This window comes from Phocoena phocoena, chromosome 1, assembly GCF_963924675.1.
Source record: "Phocoena phocoena chromosome 1, mPhoPho1.1, whole genome shotgun sequence".
Lineage (NCBI taxonomy): Eukaryota > Metazoa > Chordata > Mammalia > Artiodactyla > Phocoenidae > Phocoena > Phocoena phocoena.
Window position 1 is genome coordinate 61,594,606 of NC_089219.1, and position 12,569 is coordinate 61,607,174.

A 12,569-nucleotide genomic window follows, 5' to 3' on the forward strand; every position below is an offset into this window, starting at 1 on the left:
TTGCACGTTATTTTGAAGGAGGGTTTGAACAAAGTTAACGTTTGGTTTAATTTCTCTAAACTGAGACTAAGCTGTCTTAAAGTAGTAACTTCTATTATGAAATTGATCCTTTTCTTTTCCCCTGTACCCTAAACCAAATACCTTTTTAGTTGTGCATTATGAGCAAGGTTGTTCAACCTTCTTTGTATTCACACTATTCTTTCTCCAAACAGTCCATTTCAGTCACTCAAATAGATGGTTTAAATCTATGGATTTGAATCACCCCCAGTTAGATTGATCCTTTTAGTCATTGTCAGCTCCCTTTTATATAACATGTTTTTTCTATATAGTGAACATTGCCCAAACAAGACAGAGAATTTAAAAAATTGATAAATTGAACTCCATCAAAATGAAAATTGTTTGCTCATTGAAAGACATCATTAGGAAGATGAAAAGACAAAATGACATGTATCTGACAAAAGACTTGTATTTAGAATATATAAAGAGCTCTTACATCTCAACAATAAGACAATCCAATTAAAAAATGGGCAAAATATTTGATCAGATACTTCACCAAAAGATATACAAATGGCATCACTAGTCATCAGAATAATGCAAAGTAAAGTCACAATGAGATGCTACCACATAAAATGAAAATAACCAGTAATACTAAGTGTTAGGAGGTGGAACAGCTTGAGCTCTCATACGTTGCTGCTGGAAATACAAAATGGTATAGCTGTTTTGGAAAACAGTCTGGCAATTTCTTATAAAATTAAACATATAAAGCTGAGAAATTCCATTCCTAGTTATTTATCCAAGAGAAAGAGAAATGTATTCAAATGCTCCTAGTCACTTTATTCATAATAGCAAAAAAGAAAAGAAAACAACCCAAATGTCCTTTAGCTGCTGAATAAACAAATTGTGCTATATCCATACAATGGAATCCTACTCAGTAAAAGAAAGGAAAGAACTACAGATACATACAATAACATGGAACTCTCTTGAAAACATCACATAAGGTGAAAGAAGCCAGTCACAAAAAAAACTTCATACTGTACGATCTCATTTATATGCAATTTTTAGAAAAGGCAAAACTATAGCAACAGAAAGCAGACCAGTGATCAGACTGCGGTGGGAAGGGGATTTATTTCAAAAGGGTATTAGGGAGTTTGGGGGGGATGGAGGTGTTCTATATCTTGAGTGTGGTGGTGGTTACACATATTTATACATTTACCAAACTTCATTGAATTGTACTCTTAAAAATTAGTTGATTTCATCCATGTAAGTTATGCTTCAATAAAGCTGTGTAAAAGGAAATATTTATCATAAATAATTTGGAAACTACAGAAATCTATAAAAAACAAATGAAAAATGCATTTCTCATTATGTAATATAACTACAATTAATATTTTTAGTAAACTTTTACTTGAATAATTGAATACTGCAGAAAATGCAAAATCACAGTTGTACAACTCAATGAATTTTCACAAAGTGAATATACCCATGTAACTATGACTGAGCTGATGAAACAGAACATTAGTTAGCACTCCAGAAGAATGTCTCCTGCTCTCTTCTAAGTAGTAATCCCTCTAGTCAATAAGACCAGAGCTTAGTTTTGTCTATTTTTGAAATTTATGTGTACAGAATTATTTACATTATGTCTAGTTCCTTTAGCTCAAAAATATCTTTGCAAGATTCATCCGTGTTGCATGTAGCTGTGGTTCATTCATTACTATTGTTTTATAGTTTTCCATTGTATTAATATACCAGAATGTATTTATCCATTATATTGTATATTATTGTTGAATTATTTCCAGAATTGGGTTATTAAGAATAGGGTTGCTATTAACATTCTTGTATGTATCATTTGATGAACAGAATGTATACCTGTTAGATATATACCTAAGAATGGGATTGCTGGCACTTTAGAATATGCATATGGGCAAATTTATAAGATCTTTTTTTTTTTTTTCCTTGCGGTACGCGGGCCTCTCACCGCTGCGGCTCCCCACCAACGCGGAGCACAGGTTCCGGACGCACAGGCACAGCAGCCATGGCTCACGGGCCCAGCCGCTCCGCAGCACGTGGGCTCCTCCCGGACCGGGGCACGAACCCGCGTCCCCCGCATCGGCAGGCAGACTCCCAACCACTGCGCCACCAGGGAAGCCCTAGAAGATCTTTTAAAATAGTTTACTAATTGACTATACCAATTATACTCTCACCAGCAGTGTATGAGCATTTCAGTTGATCCACATACTGTTTTGATGTATTTTTCGCAGAATTATAGAGCAATATCTCCAACTTTATTTTAAAAGTTTTATAACTTTTAATAAATTTGTCTCATATGGTATACAGAGATTTGAATACTAATCTTTGAATTTCTTTTTACTTAGTATTATAACATGACTATATTATTAAATATTTTCCAGAAATATGATTGTTAAAGCTGCATAATATTTTATCCTAAGGTTTTTACCATCCCCTGTAGCTATTCTCCAAGCTTCAGTTTCCTCAGCTGTACACCTGTAATAGTGATATCCATGTCATAGGATTTTTAAAAAAATAATTAATTAATAAATTTTAATTTTTGGCTGCATTGGGTCTTCGTTGCTGCATGTGGGCTTTCTCTAGTTGCAGTGAGCAGGGGCTGCCCTTCATTTTGGTGCACGGGCTTCTCATTATGGTGGCTTCTCTTGTTGCAGAGCATGGGTTCTAGGTGAGCGGGCTTCAGTAGTTGTGGCACGCGAGCTCAGTAGTTGTGGCTCATGGGCTCTAGAGTGCAGGCTCTGTGGTTGTGGTGCACGGGCTTAGTTGCTCCATGGCATGTGGGATCTTCCCGGACCAGGACTCGAACCGTGTCCCCTGCATTGGCAGGCATATTCCTAACCACTGAACCACCAGGGAAGCCCCTGTCATAGGATTTTTGTAACTGTGAAAAGTAATAATCTAAATAGTGCTTTACGTAATATCTGACATATAATAGATGGTCGACTAAATAGTTCCTTCCCCCTTCCATTACTGTATTCATCTTTCCTAATGGAGGAGAATAATTAAAATACAGTATGTAGATCTTTTTAAATTTCTTTCATTAGAGTTTTATAGTTAGATTTATACTAAAGTATATCATTTTTGGCGGTAATGTAAATTTATTGTGTTTTAATTTCAAATTTCAATTGTTTGTTGATGGCATGTTGGAGAGCAGTTGGTTTTTGTGTATTAAGCTTATATCCTGCAATCTTGCTATAACCACCACTTATTAGTTCCAGGAGGCTTTTCTTGTTATTGTTGATCCCTTGTAATTTTTTACATAGACAGTCATGTCATCCATGAACAAAAACAATTTTATTTATTTTTTCCCAACCTGTACATCTTTTATTCCCTCTTCTTGCCTTATTGTACTGGCTGGGCCTTCAAGAATGATGTTGATAGGAATGGTGAGAGGGGACATACTTGTCTTTGTTCCAGTCCTAGAGGGGGAAACAGCTGTTTTCTCACCATTAAATGTGATGTTAGCTATAGATTTTTTACAGATGTTCTTCATCAAGTTGAGGAAATTCCCCTTTGTTCCTACTGTGCTGAGAGTTTTTATAATGAATTGGTGTTGGATTATGTCAAATACTTTTTTTTTTTGCATCGATTGATATGATCATATGAGTTTTCTTTCTTCCATAGCCTGTTGATGTGATGGATTACATGAATTGATTTTCAAATATTGAACCAACCTTTGTGTACCTGGAAGGAATTTCACTTGACTATGGTTTATAATTTTTTAAATTTATTGTTGGATTAGATTTGCTAATATTTGTTGAGGATTTTTCCATCTGTGAAAGATATTGGTCTAAAATTTTCCTTTCTTGTAATGTCCTTATTTGATTTAGTATTAGGGAAGTGCTGGATTCATAGAATGAGCTAGGAAATATTCCATTTGATTCTGTTTTTTGGAAGAGATTGAAGAGAATTGGTATTATTTTTTCATTAAATGTTTGGTAGATTCACCAGTGAAACCATCTGGCCCTGGTAATTTCACTTTTGGAAGGGTTAATTACTCATTCAGTTTCTTTAAATAGGTATAGCATAGATAGGTCTATTTAGATTAATTCTTCTCATTTGAGTTTTGATAGTTTGTGTCCATTTCATCTAAGTTATCAAATTTGTGGGCATAGAGTTGTTCATGGTACTCCATTATCCTTCTAATGTCCATTGCATGCACTCTTTCATTTCTGATATTAGTAATTTGTGTTTTCTTTTTATCTTGGTTAGTATGGCTAGAGGCTTATAAATTTCATTGACCTTTTCAAAGAAACAGCTTTTGGTTTATTTTTTTAAATTTTTGCTATTGTTTTCCTGTTTTAAATTTAATTGCTTTCTGCTCTAATTTTTATTATTTCTTTTACTGTGCTTGCTTTGGGATTAAGTTTATCTCCTTTCTCTAATTTCCTAAAATTGAAGCTTAGATTACTTATTTAGATATTTTTTCTAATATATGAATTTTAATGCTATAAATTTCCTTCTAGGTGCTGCTTTTGCTGCATTCCACAAATTTTTATAAATTATATTTTTATTTAGTTAAACATATATTTAAATTTCTCTTGAGATTTATTTTCTGATCTATGTGTTATTTGGTAGGGTGTTATTTAATCTTCAAAAACTTTGAGATTTTCCAGCTATTTTTCTGTTATTAATTTGTAGTTTAATTCCACTGTGGTCTGAGAACATGACTTCTACTCTTAAATTTGTTATAGTCAAGAATATAGTTTATACTGGTGAATGTTCCATGTGAGCTTGAAAAGAATTTATATTCTGTTGTTGTTGAATGAGGGATTGTATAAATGTCAATTAGATCAAATATATTAATGGTGCTTTTAGGCCAAGTATATCCTTACTGATTTTCTGCCTGCTTGACCTAATTGATGAAAGAAGGTGTGTTGAAGTCTCCAACTATAATGGTGGGTTTGTCTATTTCTCCTTGCCGTTCTATCAGTTTTTGCCTCATGTGTTAGTGCTCCGTTGTTAGATGCATACAAGTTAAGTATTATTATGTCTCCTTGGAAAATTGACCCCTTAATTATTATGTAATGTTCCTCCTTATTCATGATAATTTTCTTGTCTAAAGTCTGTTTTTTTTTTGTTTGTTTGTTTTGTTTTTTTTGTTTTGTTTTGTTTTGTTTTGCGGTGCACGGGCCTCTCACTGTTGTGGCCTCTCCCGTTGCGGAGCACAGGCTCCGGACGCGCAGGCTCAGCAGCCATGCTCACGGGCCCAGCCGCTCCGCGGCATGTGGGATCTTCCCGGACCAGGGCACGAACCCAAGTCCCCTGCATTAGCAGGCGGACTCTCAACCACTGCTCCACCAGGGAAGCCCTCTTTTTCTTTTTTAATTGGAGTATAATTGCTTTACAATGTGGTGTTAGTTTCTGCTGTACAACAAAGTGAATCAGCTGTATGTATACATATATCCCCTCCCTCTTTGACCTCCCTCTCACCCCGCCATCCCATCCATCTAGGTCAGCACAGAGCATAATGTTTATGTTTTAAACTTTTTTCTATTTATTAAACTTGTTCTATGTTTCTTTCCTTTTTCCCAAAGAAACATGTGTTTTGGGAAGAGGAAGAATGAGAATGTGGGAGATGAGGAACGTTTGATTTCTGGGTGGCCATGTGATCACCTATGTAATGGAATAGCAGCTATGCTGTGGCCAGTTACTAAAGGTAAAAGTTAACAGTGGAATTTAGAGATGGATCCAACTTCTGGGAAGTGCAAACTAACAAGAAAAACGTGAAATATATAATCCCTTGGTTATTGTTATCTGTAATTGCTAAAAGGAAATAAAATGCTTGGTTGGATCTTGATGGTGTACCAAGCTCAGATTTGAGCTGATTTGAGCTTCCGCTGCTAGCTTCAAAGCTGCCCATGAAAAGAAAAATTATGCCAGGCAATAAAAATAACCTCTAAGGCTTCTGGTCACCAAGAAGGTAGTTAACATGGGAAGAGGACAAAACCAAGAAACTCCTGAAACCAAGGGGTATAGTGTGAAGGAGTTTCATTTTGTAGCTGTTATCATCAGCTTTCTGAAGAACTTTTACTAAAATGAATTGTGGGAGTAACTAATTTAGGGGCCTTGTCTTTGGTTTTGAATGTTGCAGGGCAGAACGGTGTGTTTGGGTTGATACAGGACCCACAGCTCACTACTGAACAATCACAGATGGCTGTACATAATCCAGATATACAGGAGGCTATTCCCAAAGGAAAAGCTAGTCTGGTGAACTGGATAAAAGCCACTATAAGGTCTGTTTACACTGAGAAGGGGGACTGCCCAATTTCTGCTATAAATGTGGGACTGGTTTTATGATAATCAGGATATTCACCCACTGAATATGCCTGTTACCCAGGTTATGGTTAATACTGTGATTAAGGGGGTCCCTTTTGCATGGGCACCCCATGTTACTTTACTGCTGCAAAATCAAGCAACAGTCTCGGAAGCCTTATAGAATTGGCTATCTCAGCTTCCCCTTATGGGTCTCACAGATACTGATAAAAACGTTAGGTTAATTAACAAGAGACTGCAGGAAGACAGAGAGGGGAGAGTCAAGAGACTCCTCCCAAGAAGGTGAAAATTTTTAAACATTAAGAAATGAGGTGAGTAAAGCAAATATTGAAAAGAGTGAAACAAAGAGGAAAAAAAGGGAGAGAATCATAGGACTCACCTAAGTAGCGTGGAAATCTTTAGATGATTATTAAGAATGGGTTGAGTAAAATGGACATTGATGATGTTAAAAGATAAACTGAGTCATATTTAAAATGTTGAGAGTTTATATGAGCAAAAATCTATTTGAATCAGGCAACACCAAACCATAAATAGTTAGGAGCACTCCACCGACAGGAGCTAGGGGAAAGTTTTAGAAGCAAAGCAAGGAAAGGACTTGATTGGCCATAGCTTAAGTGGTTGCCTTCTTTGAGAAAGCCTAGTTGGCCGTTTGTGATTGGTTGTCCTCAAGTTTTGACTTCTTAACCTTGAGGCATTTAGGGGCTTAGGTTTTTGTTTGCTTACATCGACTGTTAAGGCATTAGGACTACCTCAGTCTAATGGCCTTTTTGCTTAATTAGATTAAAAAAGGGATTTTAAACAAAGGTCTTAATATAACACTGTTAAAGTTGGGTGGGCCAAAGGGACACTTGGCTGAACTCCCAACGTTAAAGGCCCCAAACAATCCCTCAATCATCCATAGTTTGGAGAAATTAAAGCCAAAAGGCAAAGAATACAGTGAGAAGCCTGACCTGCAAACCCTTAGGTCCGGAGACTGATGACTTAATCAGGATAAAGATTGACAGAAGGGCCTAGGACCCTTGGTTTGACCCCCTGCTGGGGAGCCAAAGCCTTTTGCACATCAGTAGATAAAACCATAATGGGATGGAGAAGTTCCTGGGACACCTTGATATCAGAGCTCCACACACTGTGGTGCCAAAACCCATTGGTGAAGCCATCATTGGAACTAAAATTAGATTGAGAGAACATATGTAATATGTAAGGTTTGAAAGAATTATGAAAGTTTTTTGTTTGTTTTTGTTTTTTTTTAAAGAAGATGTTGGGGGTAGGAGTTTATTTATTTATTTATTTTTGCTGTGTTGGGTCTTCGTTTCTGTGTGAGGGCTTTCTCTAGTTGTGGCAAGCGGGGGCCACTCTTCATCGCGGTGCGCAGGCCTCTCACTATCGCGGCCTCTCCTGTTGCAGAGCACAGGCTCCAGACGCGCAGTCTCAGTAGTTGTGGCTCACGGGCCTAGTTGCTCCGCGGCATGTGGGATCCTCCCAGACCAGGGCTTGAACCCGTGTCCCCTGCATTAGCAGGCAGATTCTCAACCACTGCGCCACCAGGGAAGCCTCTGAAAGTTGAATGTTTAAACATACTTGATGTAGAGAAGTTGTATCTCCTTTATCTGAGTGTTGTATGGGAATAGATATTATGTCTAGCTAGGGAACACTTCTCCTACCTAGTATTGTAAAACCAAAATCTGTTGATGAAGTCCTAATGGAAGCTACAGTTAGGAATGTAAATGTTGATGGAATCAAGGTAAAAGTTTGTGGACGAATTGGTATCTTTGAACAGGCTTTATGTGAAGTGGTTATGTCTCTTTTCCTTGATTGTACTGTGGGGCTGGACATTGTATCTCATGGGAGAATGTTTCCCTTATCTAGCATTGTAAAACAGTTTGCATGTAAATCTGCCCTTGAAGCAATGTTAATTGGACATTCTAAATAGGTATCATTAAGATTGCCTGAGCCTACCGAGTGTAGACTAGAAGCTGGAATGCTGGTAGAGACACATTCTCTGTGTGATAGTCCTATGTGGAGCACATAAACAGGGGCTTATGGCAAAAGCCTGTGAGTACCTCCCCTCAATGACTACTGGGATTTTGAACCAGAGAATTTCCATTTAAGGAACAATTACTAGCTTGATATTAATTGGAACTGCCACTAAACCTGAAATAACCACGATGTCTCAGGTGATGTTGGAGAAATACTCTAACGGGGATGATGGTGCCCAGAAGATTTCCATACTAAAATGGAAATGGTTTATACAGGATCATACTACCCAGGGAATGCAAGGAGGAGATATTCTCAAACAAGGAGCCTCTTTTCCCCTAGGACTGACTCTGGAACTGTGTGAGGAGCTGCTGGTTTCTGTTGTCACTTGGACAGTGTCTTATAAATAGCGCTTGAATGAACAACAAAAAGCTTCTTGGTTTGTGAATGGCAGTTCCAAAGTGAATAGACAACATTCTATTTGGAAGGCTGCCACTCTGATTGAAGAAGGTAAAAACAAATCAGTTTGGTAGACTGAATTGCATGCTGTTTTCCTAGCACTGATGGAAGAATTGAACAGTGGTAAAAGCCCCGATGTTTGGGTTTTTACTGACTTATGGGCAACGGCCAGTGACCTGGCCATATGATCAGACAGAAGGGCAATGGAAACCTGGCCTATTAAAAGGATGCCCATATGAGTCACATCCCAATGAAAATCACTGTGGGAATTTGAGGGGTGCATTAAAGTTGTACATGTTGATGCCCATCAGAACTTCCTTCCAGGTTTAGAAGGTGATTGGAGTCAACAAGCACATATTCCCATGGGGTTGCTTACGACAGCCACCTGGGTCCAAGAAATCAGTGGACTTGGAAGTACTGTAGCAATGAAGAGATGGACTGAATTTGGACATACTTCTCTTGTACTGTCTGAAGCACAGAATGCCAGTAAGAACTCTTCTGTCTGCCAGCAAAAGAGACAGAGACTGCAGATGGCTATGTGACTATGTAGGAAGGCCTTGAACATAGCTGGCCAGTCAGAGTGACACTGGTAGCTCTGGGTGCTACAAATGGTTCTTGACAAGAATAGATACTGACTCAGGAATGAGTTTTGCTTTTTGGGTAGTAGATGCAAATGCTTAGAGTGCTATAGAAAAACCGGGATAGAAGATATTGCATTAATTTGAACTCTGAGTCGTGTTTCTTCAGATCAAGGGACACACTTTATAGCTTATAATATCCAACAATGAGCAGAGAGATATCCACCTCAGAATAATAGTTTGATAGAGAATTGGGGTGAGCATTTAAATCATTGGTGGTCTGAAACGGGGCGGGGGGAGATACAGGCATGAAGAGTTGGTTTACACACCTTCATGAGTGTGTGCTTACACTCAAGAGGAGTGGGGCTAAAGCAGCCGTCCTCAACCTTTTTGGCACCAGGGACCGTTTTTGTGGAAGACAGTTTTTCCACAAATGGGGGGTGGGGATGGTTCAGGTGGTAATGTGAGTGGTGGGGAGCGATGGGGAGAGGCAGATTAAGCTTCGCTCTCTGGCCTGCTGCTCACCTCCTGCTGTGTGGGCCGGTTCCTAACAGGCTGTGGACTGGTACCAGTCCATAGCCCCAAGATTTGGAGACCCCTGGGCTAAAGAAGTGTTCCCACTAGCTAGATTCTTCTGTTTTTCTGGTGGATCTGGGGAAGAAGCAGTGGAGGAGGATCCTGGTGTGACTATGCAGTTTTTGCCAAGGCAGGAGGACACTGGTATAATAGCTATACTTTTCTCTTCCCCATGCCACTTCAATTTTGTTTTTTCCCTACTCAATGCAGTGGTCACAGGACCAGGGTTGCAACTACAAATGCTGGAAGCAGGGATAATTCTTAAGCGAGAAACTGTGACTATATTTTTAAAACTTTATGTCAGAATTCCAAAGGGCCTGATGGGTGTGGGTGCTTTCACCCCATCTGGCAAAATTGGGGTTAACAGTGAATGAAGCTATATTGCCTGGTGGTAAAAATAGTCCACTAGTTCTGCACCTATGTAACCTTACCCTATGTAAATGGAAGTGGACTGAGATGGAGGTACTTGCTAGTCTAGTAGTACTGCCTGCAATCTAGACGAGCACAGTGGTCAAATATAATGCTCCTTCCAAAGGTGAAAAACATTTAATTGAAGGAATAGTAGCTGAGGGTAAATAAATGAATAAGTGAGTTATTTAATGAGGGAAATCCTATATTACATTAACACTTTAAAAGAGGTGTAGAGCAAGAGATGATATTGTCTTTTAGCTCAATTATACCAGATGCCTGAAAGAGTAAAGTCATTATGCTATATTGCTGAGACCATTCCTGCTTTTGGAACCTGAACCTGACAAGATTGAATAGAAGCCGGAAAACCTGACTGGCCTTGCTCTGGAATTGAGTGGAATTCTAGTAATGTTCCATCATCTTTTGACTTTTATGATCCTTTTGCTATAAAAGGTCTATGACCAGAGACCAGGGGGTGGACTGTGACATAGTAAGAAATCTACATTTGGTTTCTGCCCCCTGTTCTTGACACAGAGCTTCTAAGACCCATGGGATTTCTGGAGTGATGGGTATCTTTTTGTGTACTAATGAGATGACTGGTAGCTGGGAGACCCTAAACAGCTTCAAGATGGGGGCTGGTTGCCAGAAAGACCAAGGCATGATTAGAGGGTTGGAACTTTCAGCCCCCCTCCATCCTCCAGAGAGGGGAGAGGAGCCAGATTGAGTTAATAATTGATCATGCCTGTGTGATAAAGCCTCCATAACTCTGACTGAAAGTGTTTAGAGAGCTTCTGGGCTGGTGAAAACACCTTATTCTGGGAGAATGTCACATTTCAACCCCAAGGGGCAGAAGTTCCTGTACTCAAGACTCTTCCAGACCTCGCCTTTGTACCTTGTTATTTGGCTGTTTGTATCCTTTATCACATCCTTTGTTATATAATAAACTGGTAAATGTAGGAATCCTATGAGCCATTCTAACAAATTCTTGAACCTGAACATGGGGTCATGGGAATCCTTGATCTATAGCTAGTTGGTCAGAAGCATGTGAGGTCCAGACTTATGGTTGGCATCTGAAGTGGGGGCATTCTTGTGGAACTGAACCCTTAACTTAAGAGATCTGCCACTAACTTTAGATAGATAGTGTCAGAATTGAATTGAATTGTAAGACACCCTGCTGGTGTTGGACAATTGGACAGTGTGAGAAAAAATCCACACAACTGTGGGTTTTCAACTTCTCTCAATTTTACAGTGGTGGTTTGCCCTGAGACCTCAATTCATTGATAAGAAAATCCAAAAAGTTGTTGATTTTTAATTTGTTCAGATTTTTTCTTGTAAGAGTAGGAGTGACTTTCAAGCTCAGTGCTGAAACTAAACTCCATACATAGTAATTATATCTATTGTTTCTTCTAAATTTTATGTTAGAACTTGCTTGTTTAGGCTCTAATGTGGATGACCATAGGTTTGCCTGGTTATATTAGTTGTAAATAAGTTAAAGCCTGTAACTTATTTTAGTACCCCTTTTCAATTTTAAACATTTCTCAGTTTGGTTGCAAATCATATTGTTCCATTTGTTGTAACACCCTTGGGAATAATTACAGATTTCTCTGACAAAGGCCAGTTGTGTTTGGCTCCTTTACCCATCCAGCTTAGTTACTGGAAAACCATGTACTACTTTTTCCTTTCTTTCCTTCCTTAGTATCTCTCCTCTTTCAGCATTTGTGTTCATTTTTTTTTTTTTTTTTCATAGAGACTCCTATTGAGGTAATAGAATATGTTCTACCATGACAGTTAAGATCCTGTGTGGCCACATAGCTTAAATGTCAGTTCCAAGATTTGAGAATGCCCATCTTAACGTGAATGTCTTAGACTGTTGGGGCTGCTATAACAGAATACCATAATCTGGGTGGTTTGTAAACAACAGAAATTTATTTCTTACATTTCTGGAGGCTGGGAAGTCTATCCCAGATCAAGTTGCCAGCATATTCAATGTCTGGTCAGGGCCCACTTTCTGATTCATAGATGACTGTCTTCTCACTGTGTCCTCACTTGGTGGAAGGGCCAAGAGAGCTCTCTGGGGTCTCTTTTATAAGGATACTATACTGTCCTTTTATAAGGATACTGTTCTCATGCCCTAATCACCCCCCAAAGCCCCACCTCCAAATACTATCACTTTGGGGACTAGGGTTCAACATATTTGGGGAGGGATATAAACATGCAGTCTGTAGCATTCCACCCCGATCTCCCAAAATTCGTGTTCTTCTAGCATGAAAA